A 9,912-nucleotide genomic window follows, 5' to 3' on the forward strand; every position below is an offset into this window, starting at 1 on the left:
TCCTCAACATGCGCATCGGCCAGCACGGAAGAGGGGCGAGTTCCTCCAAATGGAAACGGAAGAGGGGCGACAGGGGGAGGCACGTACCTGAGTGCGCGACGCTGTTGTTGGCGAGCGAGCGGGCAGAGAGGATGTCCTCACACAGTGCCACCCTGTCCCAGCGCACATCTGCGACCGCCGGTCCTAGAAGGTCATCGTTGAAGTACCGGGGCCTGTGTGCATCGTCGAAGGTCGAGGAATCAAAGAAGCACCAACGTTGGTCCCCACCACGCTCGTCCCGACTGGGGGCTACAGGGTGCGCTGCCGAGTTCCCGGACCCGGTGGCCTCCTGACCTCGTTGCCGGCGCATCCATGCACGCAAATCTAGAGCTGCACCTCCGGCCTGTGGATCCAGAGCCTCGTCGCCATGTGCACGAGCTAGGGTTTCGGGTGCGGGTGAGATCTGTGGAGGTTGGACTCGACGTCTGGGGAGAGGAGAGGGTTGGATGTGCCAGCAGTGGGGTAGAGGTCGAAGGCCGGTAGGTCGTCGGTGGGGGTAGGGGAGAGGTGGCCGCCGCCGGCTGGTTGGGTGGATCTGCAATTCGGGGGGAGGAGGAAGACAGAGCAAAGGAGGTGGTGGTATGTGAGGAGCGAAGCCTAGGGTTTGGTGGGCCGATGGGTTGGATGGACGGATGGATGGATATACGGATGGATGGATGTTTGACACGTCATCGATCCGTGCCATAGAAGATTCCACCAATCAGAATTAAGCTTATACGGTAATTATTTTAAAAAGTGTTCTAGAAATGAGCTACCATGTGTCAAGTTCCATGGAGGATAAAATACCAGCCCAATATAAAAGTAAGATGAAAAAAATTACAAGCCCATGCCATGAATGTGGCCACTATATTGGAGGGAAGTGTTGATAGTTATTTTTTAGATAGTTTTTATGCAAAATATTACAATGTTAAAATGTGGGCCTTTTTGACAAACCATAAACCAGCCCATTAGCAAGCATGGAGGATAAAATACCAGCCCAATATAAAAGTAAGATGAAAAAATAGCCCAACAGAAAAGTGGTATAAAAGACAGTTCAATACATGGATGAGGTGGGATAGAATGGACCTACGAGTAACATGTCAACATAGTTAGAACATGTTACGACATTTTTATAATCATCGTAAAAGTTATGACGATATCATCTTGTGCGGTTACGACGTTTTTGACTCACATCGTCGTAATTTATAAGTAGATTTTGTCCCCTCAAACGGTTTCTGACCATTTCGGATGATATCGTCATAGATTTAGGACGAATTCATCAACGACCTCTTAAAGAACGGCATGTATGAGCATATTTCTTGTAGTGTTAGAGGAGGATAAAATCCTTTTCTCATTTTTCTAGCCTAGACACATGAAACTTAGATGACTACACATTATATCATCAATCGTATGAATATTTGAAAATAAACATGCATAACATATAATCCAGGAACAAGCATATAGTCTGCATTGATCAAGAAATTCAAATTTAAACATGCATCTAGAAGGCATCACATCAATTAAGTTTGATCAAAATCACCACAACATAACATGTTTTATGTCGTGGATCGAGCCCATCGAAAGGCATGTACGAACTCAAACACCATCCTTGCCAAAGAAATCACAACCACCACCACCACCATTAACATGGACACCACCATCAATACGACCACCACCATCATCACCACCGCGGCCACCACCATCCACACGGCCACCACCACCACCATTTCAAAGAGTGATTCTTGACCCACTATTTGGGTTAACATCTCCTCATGAGTGAGCTTCCAAAACATTTTTCGGGTATAATACATTGTAGTTCGGTTCATGAACATGATAGCACGTTCTCCGGCCTTCTTTGCATTCTGAAGCCTCTCGTCCTCGAGTGGAAGCCTACGCTCATCTGCCTTCAACTTTGTCTCTTCGGCCTTGGGCGCAACTTGATGTCACATCCATGGAGTTATTGTACTACTCTGAAATTATCCCCCAAAATTGGTCGCTTGATCATCCTACAGCCGCAACAATCACCGCACAATGCAACAGCCAAAATAAAAGCTGCATTTTTTTTACCTTCAAGGCATTTCATCGACCAGTTGGCAGCCACGGCCGTGTAGGTGACAACAATGGTAGGATTGTTGGAAATATGCGCTAGCGGCAATAATAAAATAGTTATTATTATATTTCCTGTTACAAGATAATCGTTTATTATCCATGCTATCATTGTATTGAATGGAAGAACAAATACATGTGTGGATAGATAGACAAAACGATGTCCCTAGTAAGCCTCTAGTTGACTAGCTCGTTGATCAAAGATGGTTAAGGTTTCCTAGCCATAAACAAGTGTTTTCACTTGATAACGGGATCACATCATTAGGAGAATGATGTGATGGAAAAGACCCAAACTATAAACGTAGCATGTGATCATGTTATTTTGTTGCTATTGTTTTCTACATGTCAAGTATACATTCCTATGACCATCAGATCATGTAACTCACTAACACCGTAGGAATGCCTTGTGTGTATCAAACGTCGCAACGTTACTGGATGACTATAAAGGTGCTCTACAGGTATCTCTGAAGGTGTCCGTTGAGTTAGCATCGATCAAGACTGGGATTTGTCACTCCGTGTGATGTAGAGGTAGCTCGGGGCCTACTCGGTAATACAACATCACAAACAAGCCTTGCAAGCAATGTGACTAAAGAGTTAGCCACGGGACCTTGTATTACGAAACGGGTAAAGAGACTTGCCAGTAACGAGATTTAAATAGGTATGAAGATACCGATGGTCGAATCTCAGGCAAGTGACATACCGAAGGACAAAGGGAATGATATACTGGATTATATGAATCCTTGACATAGAGGTTCGACCGATAAGATCTTCATAGAATACGTAGGATCCAATAGGGGCATCCAGGTCCCGCTATTGGATATGAACCGGAGAGTGTCTCAGTCATGTCTACATAGTTCTCGAACCCGTATGGTCTGCACACTTAAGGTTTAGTGATGTTTCGGTATAGCTGAATTATTGATGTTGGTAACTGAAGGTTTTTCAGAGTCCCGGATGAGATCCTGGACATCACGAGGGTTTTCGTAATGGTCCGGAGACGAAGATTGATATATAGGAAGTATCCATTTGGCTTCCGGAAGGTTTTCAGGCATTACCGGTAAAGTCCCGGGAGTGACGAATGGGTTCCGGAGTTCTACCGGGAGGGCCCACTCACCCGGAAGGAGACCAAAAGACGCCCAAGGGTTGGCGCACCAGCCCCTAGTGCGCTAGTGGCCAGCCCAAGAGGTCCTAGGTCGGTCGAAGTGGAAGAAAAGGAAAGGAGAGGGGCCAATCCGATTTGGGGAAGGAGGGCTCCTCCTTCTAAGAGGAGTTGGAGGAGGACTCCTCCCTCTCCCCTTGTGTAGGCCGAAACCCTACGGGTTTCCCTAGGGAGCCTCCCCCTCCCTCCCACCAATATATAGTGGAGGTGAGAGAGGCTTTTGCCACTCAAGACAAAGTGCGGCCCTCTCTCCCTGCACACCTTCGACACCCCCGTAGCTATATTGATACGGCACGGCGAAGCCCTGTTGACGTAGCTCCACCACCATCGCCGTCATGCCATCATAGTGCCAGAGAATTAAGCTACATCTTCGCCCCTCTTGCTGGATCAAGAAGGCGGAGATCTTCACCGAGCTGTACGTGTGCTGAACGCGGAGGTGCCATCCGTTCGGTACTAGATTGGGACGAAGTTCGTGGGACCCTTGCGATACGGATCATGAAGGTGTTTGACTACATCAACCGCGTTTCTTAACGCTTCCCGCTTAGTAATCTACAATGGTATGTGGATCCGTTCTCCCCTCACATAGATGATTATCACCATGACAGGTATCGTGTGTGCATAGGAAAACTTTTGTTTCCCATGCTACGTTCCCCAACAAGGATGTGTCAGACGAGTCGCCAGAGATGATGCCCCACGCACCGGATGAGGACGAGAAACCATAGGGGTGGCATTCTTGGCCATCTTCCTCACCACCTACTTGAGAGTGCCAACACGGCGGTCATTGTTTTGCGTGCCCTCTTGCTGGCGGTGGGAGCAACCGGAGGGCAGCTTGAAATCGCTGGTGAGGCACTGACCTTGCCACCGGCCAACCTATCGGCGGTGGTTGCGTGTGACGTGGACTGAATGAGATATTTGGTGCCTAACTGTTTTTTGGTGCGGAGTACAGCACGCGCGGGAGGGGGGTTGTCATTTCTCTGGTGGCGGTGGTCGGCGGGGTGACATGCGGGTTTTGGCTATCCATCTCAACCGAAATCTGAGCCCTCGGCGGTGGCTCCGGCAACTCGGGGTGTTGGCGACATGAAGGGGTGGCCGCTCGGGTGGGAGAGGGAGGTGAAATTTCTACTCGTTGAGGCCGAGGTCAAGTATATTTAGGAGAGTTAGGGAAAGTTTTCGGCCGTAGGAGGATAACATTTACTCTACCAACCACTTGGGAGTTTGTCTAGGTCCAGTTATGCGCCTATTTTGCCCTTGTAACCGATTATAGGGGATCAGTTAGAGTTTCTCTAACAATGCCATAATACTTCACCTAATACTGTTACATAGTCTAATTCTATATGGATCCATAACCTAAGAATTAGAAGTTCTAAGATAGGACTCTAACTTAGTTTTGGATCTGCAACCTCTTAGTAGCAAGTCACATATTCGAACTACAAGCATAATACATGATGTATTGGTTTTTTATGTGAAAGGTAGGAGCTCTATCCATTTCATATAAATCGAAAAAGAAGGAAAAGTGTACAATAATTATTTACAATCCTAGATAGCTAGACAAAAGTGGAGCAACTATCGAAATCAGCGCAAAGGCCATCCACACTTGATTTAAATCCTCCATGACTGGATAGGCCACATCCAACATAGTATGTGAGACATCATTCACTATAGGAATCAGACTCTTTGCCGTTTGCCATAGTAGACGACAAATGGGTATTACACGGACGACAAAGGCCTTTGCCCTCGGCCTCCTATCAGCAAAATTTCTATGATAGCTTTCGACGGAAAAATACCTTCTTTGTCGTGTGCCTGCACAAAGCAGACGGCAAAGGCCATCAGCCATTTGTCAAAGCAGACGACAAAGCCCTTTAGACGGTAGCCGATAGGCAACTACTCCATTAGATGGCTAACAGGGCATTTGCCGTCTGCCTCCTTCAAAATCTTTGTCATCTGCCTCCTTAATATCTTTTCCGTCAACCTCCTCAATAACGTTGCCGTCTTATTGTTTGCAAGTCTTTGCCGTCTGCCTCTCTCACTATATTTGCCGTCCACTGCTGCTGCGACAACAGACCTTCACTGCCAACAGTGCCAGAAATCCTTCTGTCACGGGCTGCGCCTATCGGGACTTCCTTGGCAAATATGCAAAGGATTTCCCCACGGCCTTGGAGCCTTGCGTTGGTGTTCCCTTGAAGAGGAAAGGGTGATGTAGCACAGCGGCGGTAAGTATTTCCCTCAGTTTGAGAACCAAGGTATCGATCCAGTGGGAGGCGCGCGTCGAGTCACAAGTACCTGCACAAACACAAAGAGCTTGCACCCAACGCTATGAAGGGGTTGTCAATCCCTTATAGATTGATTGCAAAGTGAGAACTAAAAGAAAAAAGTAAACAACGCAAAATAAAAGTGAAAGTGGAGACGATAGTTGTGAATAGACCCGGGGGTCGTAGTGTTCACTAGTGGCTTCTCTCATGAAAGCAAGTAGATGGTGGGTGAACGAATTACTGTCGAGCAATTGATAGAACCGCGCAAAGTCGTGAATTTATCTATGGAAATGATTATATCTATAGGCATCACGTCCCAAACAAGTAGACCGATACTTTCTGCATCTACTACTATTACTCCACACGTCGACCGCTATCCAGCATGCATCTAGTGTATTAAGTTCATAAGAACAGAGTAACGCCTTAAGCAAGATGACATGATGTAGATGGACAATCTCATATCTATGATAAAATCCCATCTTGTTACCCTTGATGGCAACAACACGATGCGTGCCTTGCTGCTCCTTCTGTCACTAGGAAAGGTCACCAAACAGTATGAACCCAAAACCAAGCACTTCTCCCATTGGAAGAATCATAGATCTAGTTCGCCAAAAAAACCCAAGACTCAGAGAGACTTACAAGAATATCAAGTCATGCATATAAGAAATCAGCAAAGACTCAAATATAATTCATAGATAATCTGATCACAAATCCACAATTTATCGGATCTCCACAAACACACCGCCAAAGAGGATTACATTGGATAGATCTCCATGAAGATCATGGAGAACTTTGTATTGAAGATCTAAGAGAGAGAAGAAGCCATGTAGCTACTAACTACGGACCCGTAAGTATGAAGTGGACTACTCATGAGTCATTGGGGAGGCGATGATGTTGATGTAGAAGCCCGCCAACTCCAAAGTCCCCTCCGGCACGGCACCGGGAAGGGTCTCGAGATGAGATCTCACGGAAACGAAAGCTTGCGGCGGCGGAAAAGTGTTTTCGTGGATGCCCTGATTTTTTCTGGGATTTTAGGGAATATATAGGCGAAAGATCTAGGGCAGGGGAGCTCTAGGGGCCCACAAGCCTGGTAGCCGCCGGCCCCCTGGTGGCGGCTACAGGGCTTGTGGGCCCCCTGTGGCGCTCCTGCCTTGGCCTCCAAGTCCCCCGATCTTCTTGTGTTCTGGAAAAATTTATTTCGGGCATTTTATTCCGTTTGGACTCGGTTCCAAAATCAGATCTGAAAATAGTCAAAAACACAGAAAAAAAGGAACTGACACTTGGAACTGAATTAATAAGTTAGTCTTAAAAAAGATATAAAAGGTATATAAAACATCCAAAGGTGACAAGATAACAACATGAAACCATCAAAAATTACAGATACGTTTGAGACGTATCAAGCATCCCCAAGCTTAACTCCTGCTCGTCCTCGAGTAGGGAAGTGATAAAGAATGAATTTTTGATGCTTTCATGCTACCTAGCATAGATGTCCTTTGTAACTCCTCTTATGTGACGTGAATGTTCAGATCCATTAGATTCAAAACAATAGTTTGCTATTGACGTGGAGACAATAATACTTCAAGCAAACTAGCAAGGTAATCATGAACTTTCAAAATAACGAGACCAAAAAAAAGTTATCCCTACAAAATCATATAGTCTGGCTATGCTCTATCATCCTTGCACAACGAATTTAAATCATGCACAACCTCGGTATTGGCCAAGTAATTGTTTTCACACCTTTACTTTCTCAAACTTTTTCAACTCTCACGCAATACATGAGCGTGAGACATGGTTTTAGCACTATAAGTGGAATGGAGTGTGGTGAAGGGTTCAAGACAAACAAGGAGAAGATGGTCACATTAACTAGGCATATCAATGAGCTATGGAGATGCTCATCAATAGATATCAATGTGAATGAGTAGGGATTTCCATACAAATGGTGCACTAGAGCTAAGAGTATGTGAAAACTCTTAAAGAAAACCAGTGGGTGTGCATCCAACTTGCTTTATCACGAAGACCTAAGGCAATTTTGAGGAAGCCTATCGTTGGAATATACTAGCCAAGTTATATAATGAAAATTTCCCACTAGCTATATGGTGGTGACAAAATGAGAGACTCTCAATCATGAAGATCATGGTGCTTAATAAGCACAAGTGTGGAAGGGTAGTAGCATTGTCCCTTCTCTCTTTTTCTCTCATTTTTTTGGTGGGCTCTTTGGCCTCTTTATTTATTTATTTTTTATTTTGGTGGGCATCTTGGCCTCTTTTTGTATATGGGCTTCGCTGGCCTCTTTTATTTCCTCACATGGGACAATGCTCCATCAATGATGATCATCACACTTACAACTCAAAACTTAGAGCTATGATGACTCTATAAGGATTGCCTTTGGTAGTGTACCGTGACAATGATCTAGCAAGGCATAGACATTAATGGAAACATCATGCTAGCTATATTACGATCATGCAATGGCAATGTAGGAGCTGTGGCACATGTCATGGTGGTAGTTGCATGGCAATATATCTCGGAATAGCTTTGAAAAGGCCATAGTAGGTAGGTATGGTGGCTGTTTTGAGGGTGGCTATATGGTGGATTTTGTGCACCGGCGAAAGTTGCACGACACTAAAGAAGGTAGTGATGGTGGAAGGTGAAAGTGCATCTAAACCATGTACTCAACATTAGTCATGAAGAACTCATATACTTGTTGCAAAAGTTTTAGTAGTAATCGAAAAAAAGCATTCAACGCATACTCCTAGGGGAAGTGTTGGTAGGTATAAACCATCGCGCGATCCCGACCACCACACAAAGGATGACAATCAATAGACTAATCATGCTCAGACTTCATCACATAGCGGTTCACCATACATGGATGCTACGGAGTCACTAACTTCAACACAAGTATTTCTAGATCCACAACACCTTACTAATATGACTTCAATACTACCACAACCAAAACTCAAAACTAATTGAGATGAGTCACACTTGTCTAACTATTCAATGCACATGAAGATGGAAGTTTTCATATCCCTTTGGATAACTACCCCTTTTGAGACTACTTTCATAGCATAGATCAACTACCAAGCGATGCTCTTCCGTGCTCTAAAAGATATAAGTGAAGCACATAGAGCAAAATCAACTAGCTCAAAAGATATAAGTGAAGCACATGTGAGCTGAATTGTCTAACCAAAGGATATAAGTGAAGCTCGACAAAATCACGGTGAGTGCATGTCTCTCTATCTAGGTGTGCAACAAGGAAGATTGTGACACAACAAAAATAAAAGACTCCTACGATACAAGACGCTCCAAGCAAAACACATAACATGTGGTAAATAAAAATATAACCCATATTAACGTTACCGATGGATTGAAGACGAAAGAGGGGATGCCTTCCCGGGGCATCCCCAAGCTTAGGCTTTTACGGCATCCTTGAATCAACTTGGGGTGCCTTGGTGTCACATCCCTCACCCTTAAGCTAGATAGCATTGTGCTCATGTCTTCTTTGCATTTGCATCTAAGAAGTTTCAACAAAAACAACAAAGTGGCAAAGGAAAAACTCAAAACCCTAGCCACCATTTCAATTAAAGGAAATTTCAAACTAGTTCAAAATCAATGAACCCAAAATGGCCTCAAGAAATGTTCAAACTGTGTGATAAATCATAAAAGTAAATGAGCATTGGAGAAAACTATTTTCTTGACAATTTAAGCATTTTAAATAAATGCAAAACCACTGGTTTCAAATTTAAAAATTGAAATCAGAAACTATAATTTTCCAAAAATGTTGAAAACCTTGGAAATGAGTGGGGATATTATAACAAATATTTCAGGAGGTCTAAAATAGTTTTTACTTTTTGTTTTGGAGCTGAATTAATTAGCAAAACAATAATTAGCAAAACAGAAAAACAAAAACAGAAAAAAAGGAAAAACCTTACCTATCGCCTAAGCCTGGCCCGACCCATCTCCCCGCTCGTCCCCTCCCTCGCGCCAGTAGGCAGCAGGAGGTGGCCGCCGCCCCCTCCGGCGCGGCCACGCACCTGCGTGCCTGCCTGGCCGCTGCCTCGCGCTGGCGACGACGGGGATAAGCTCCCCAGAGCCTCCCCTATCCATTCCCCATCTCGGTTCTCCTCCTCCTCCCGGATCTCCTCCTCCTCCTTGCTGCCGCCATTAGAGCCGAGCTCGAGCTCGAGCTGCCCGCGCCCCTGGCCATAGGATCCCCTCCCAGAGCACGCCATTAGCTCCGCCTCGTCGCCCTGGTCATCCCTGTAGAAGCGCCGAAGCTTCCTCGAGCCCTGCAACGCCCGCAACGCCGTCGTCTTCCACCTCCGGCCGCCGGACCTCTCCCGTCGATTCGTCGCCCCCAGGCCTTCCCCGAGCCGTCTAAACTCTGCT

The sequence above is a fragment of the Hordeum vulgare genome, chromosome 5H (assembly GCF_904849725.1).
Source record: "Hordeum vulgare subsp. vulgare chromosome 5H, MorexV3_pseudomolecules_assembly, whole genome shotgun sequence".
Taxonomy (NCBI): Eukaryota; Viridiplantae; Streptophyta; class Magnoliopsida; order Poales; family Poaceae; genus Hordeum; species Hordeum vulgare.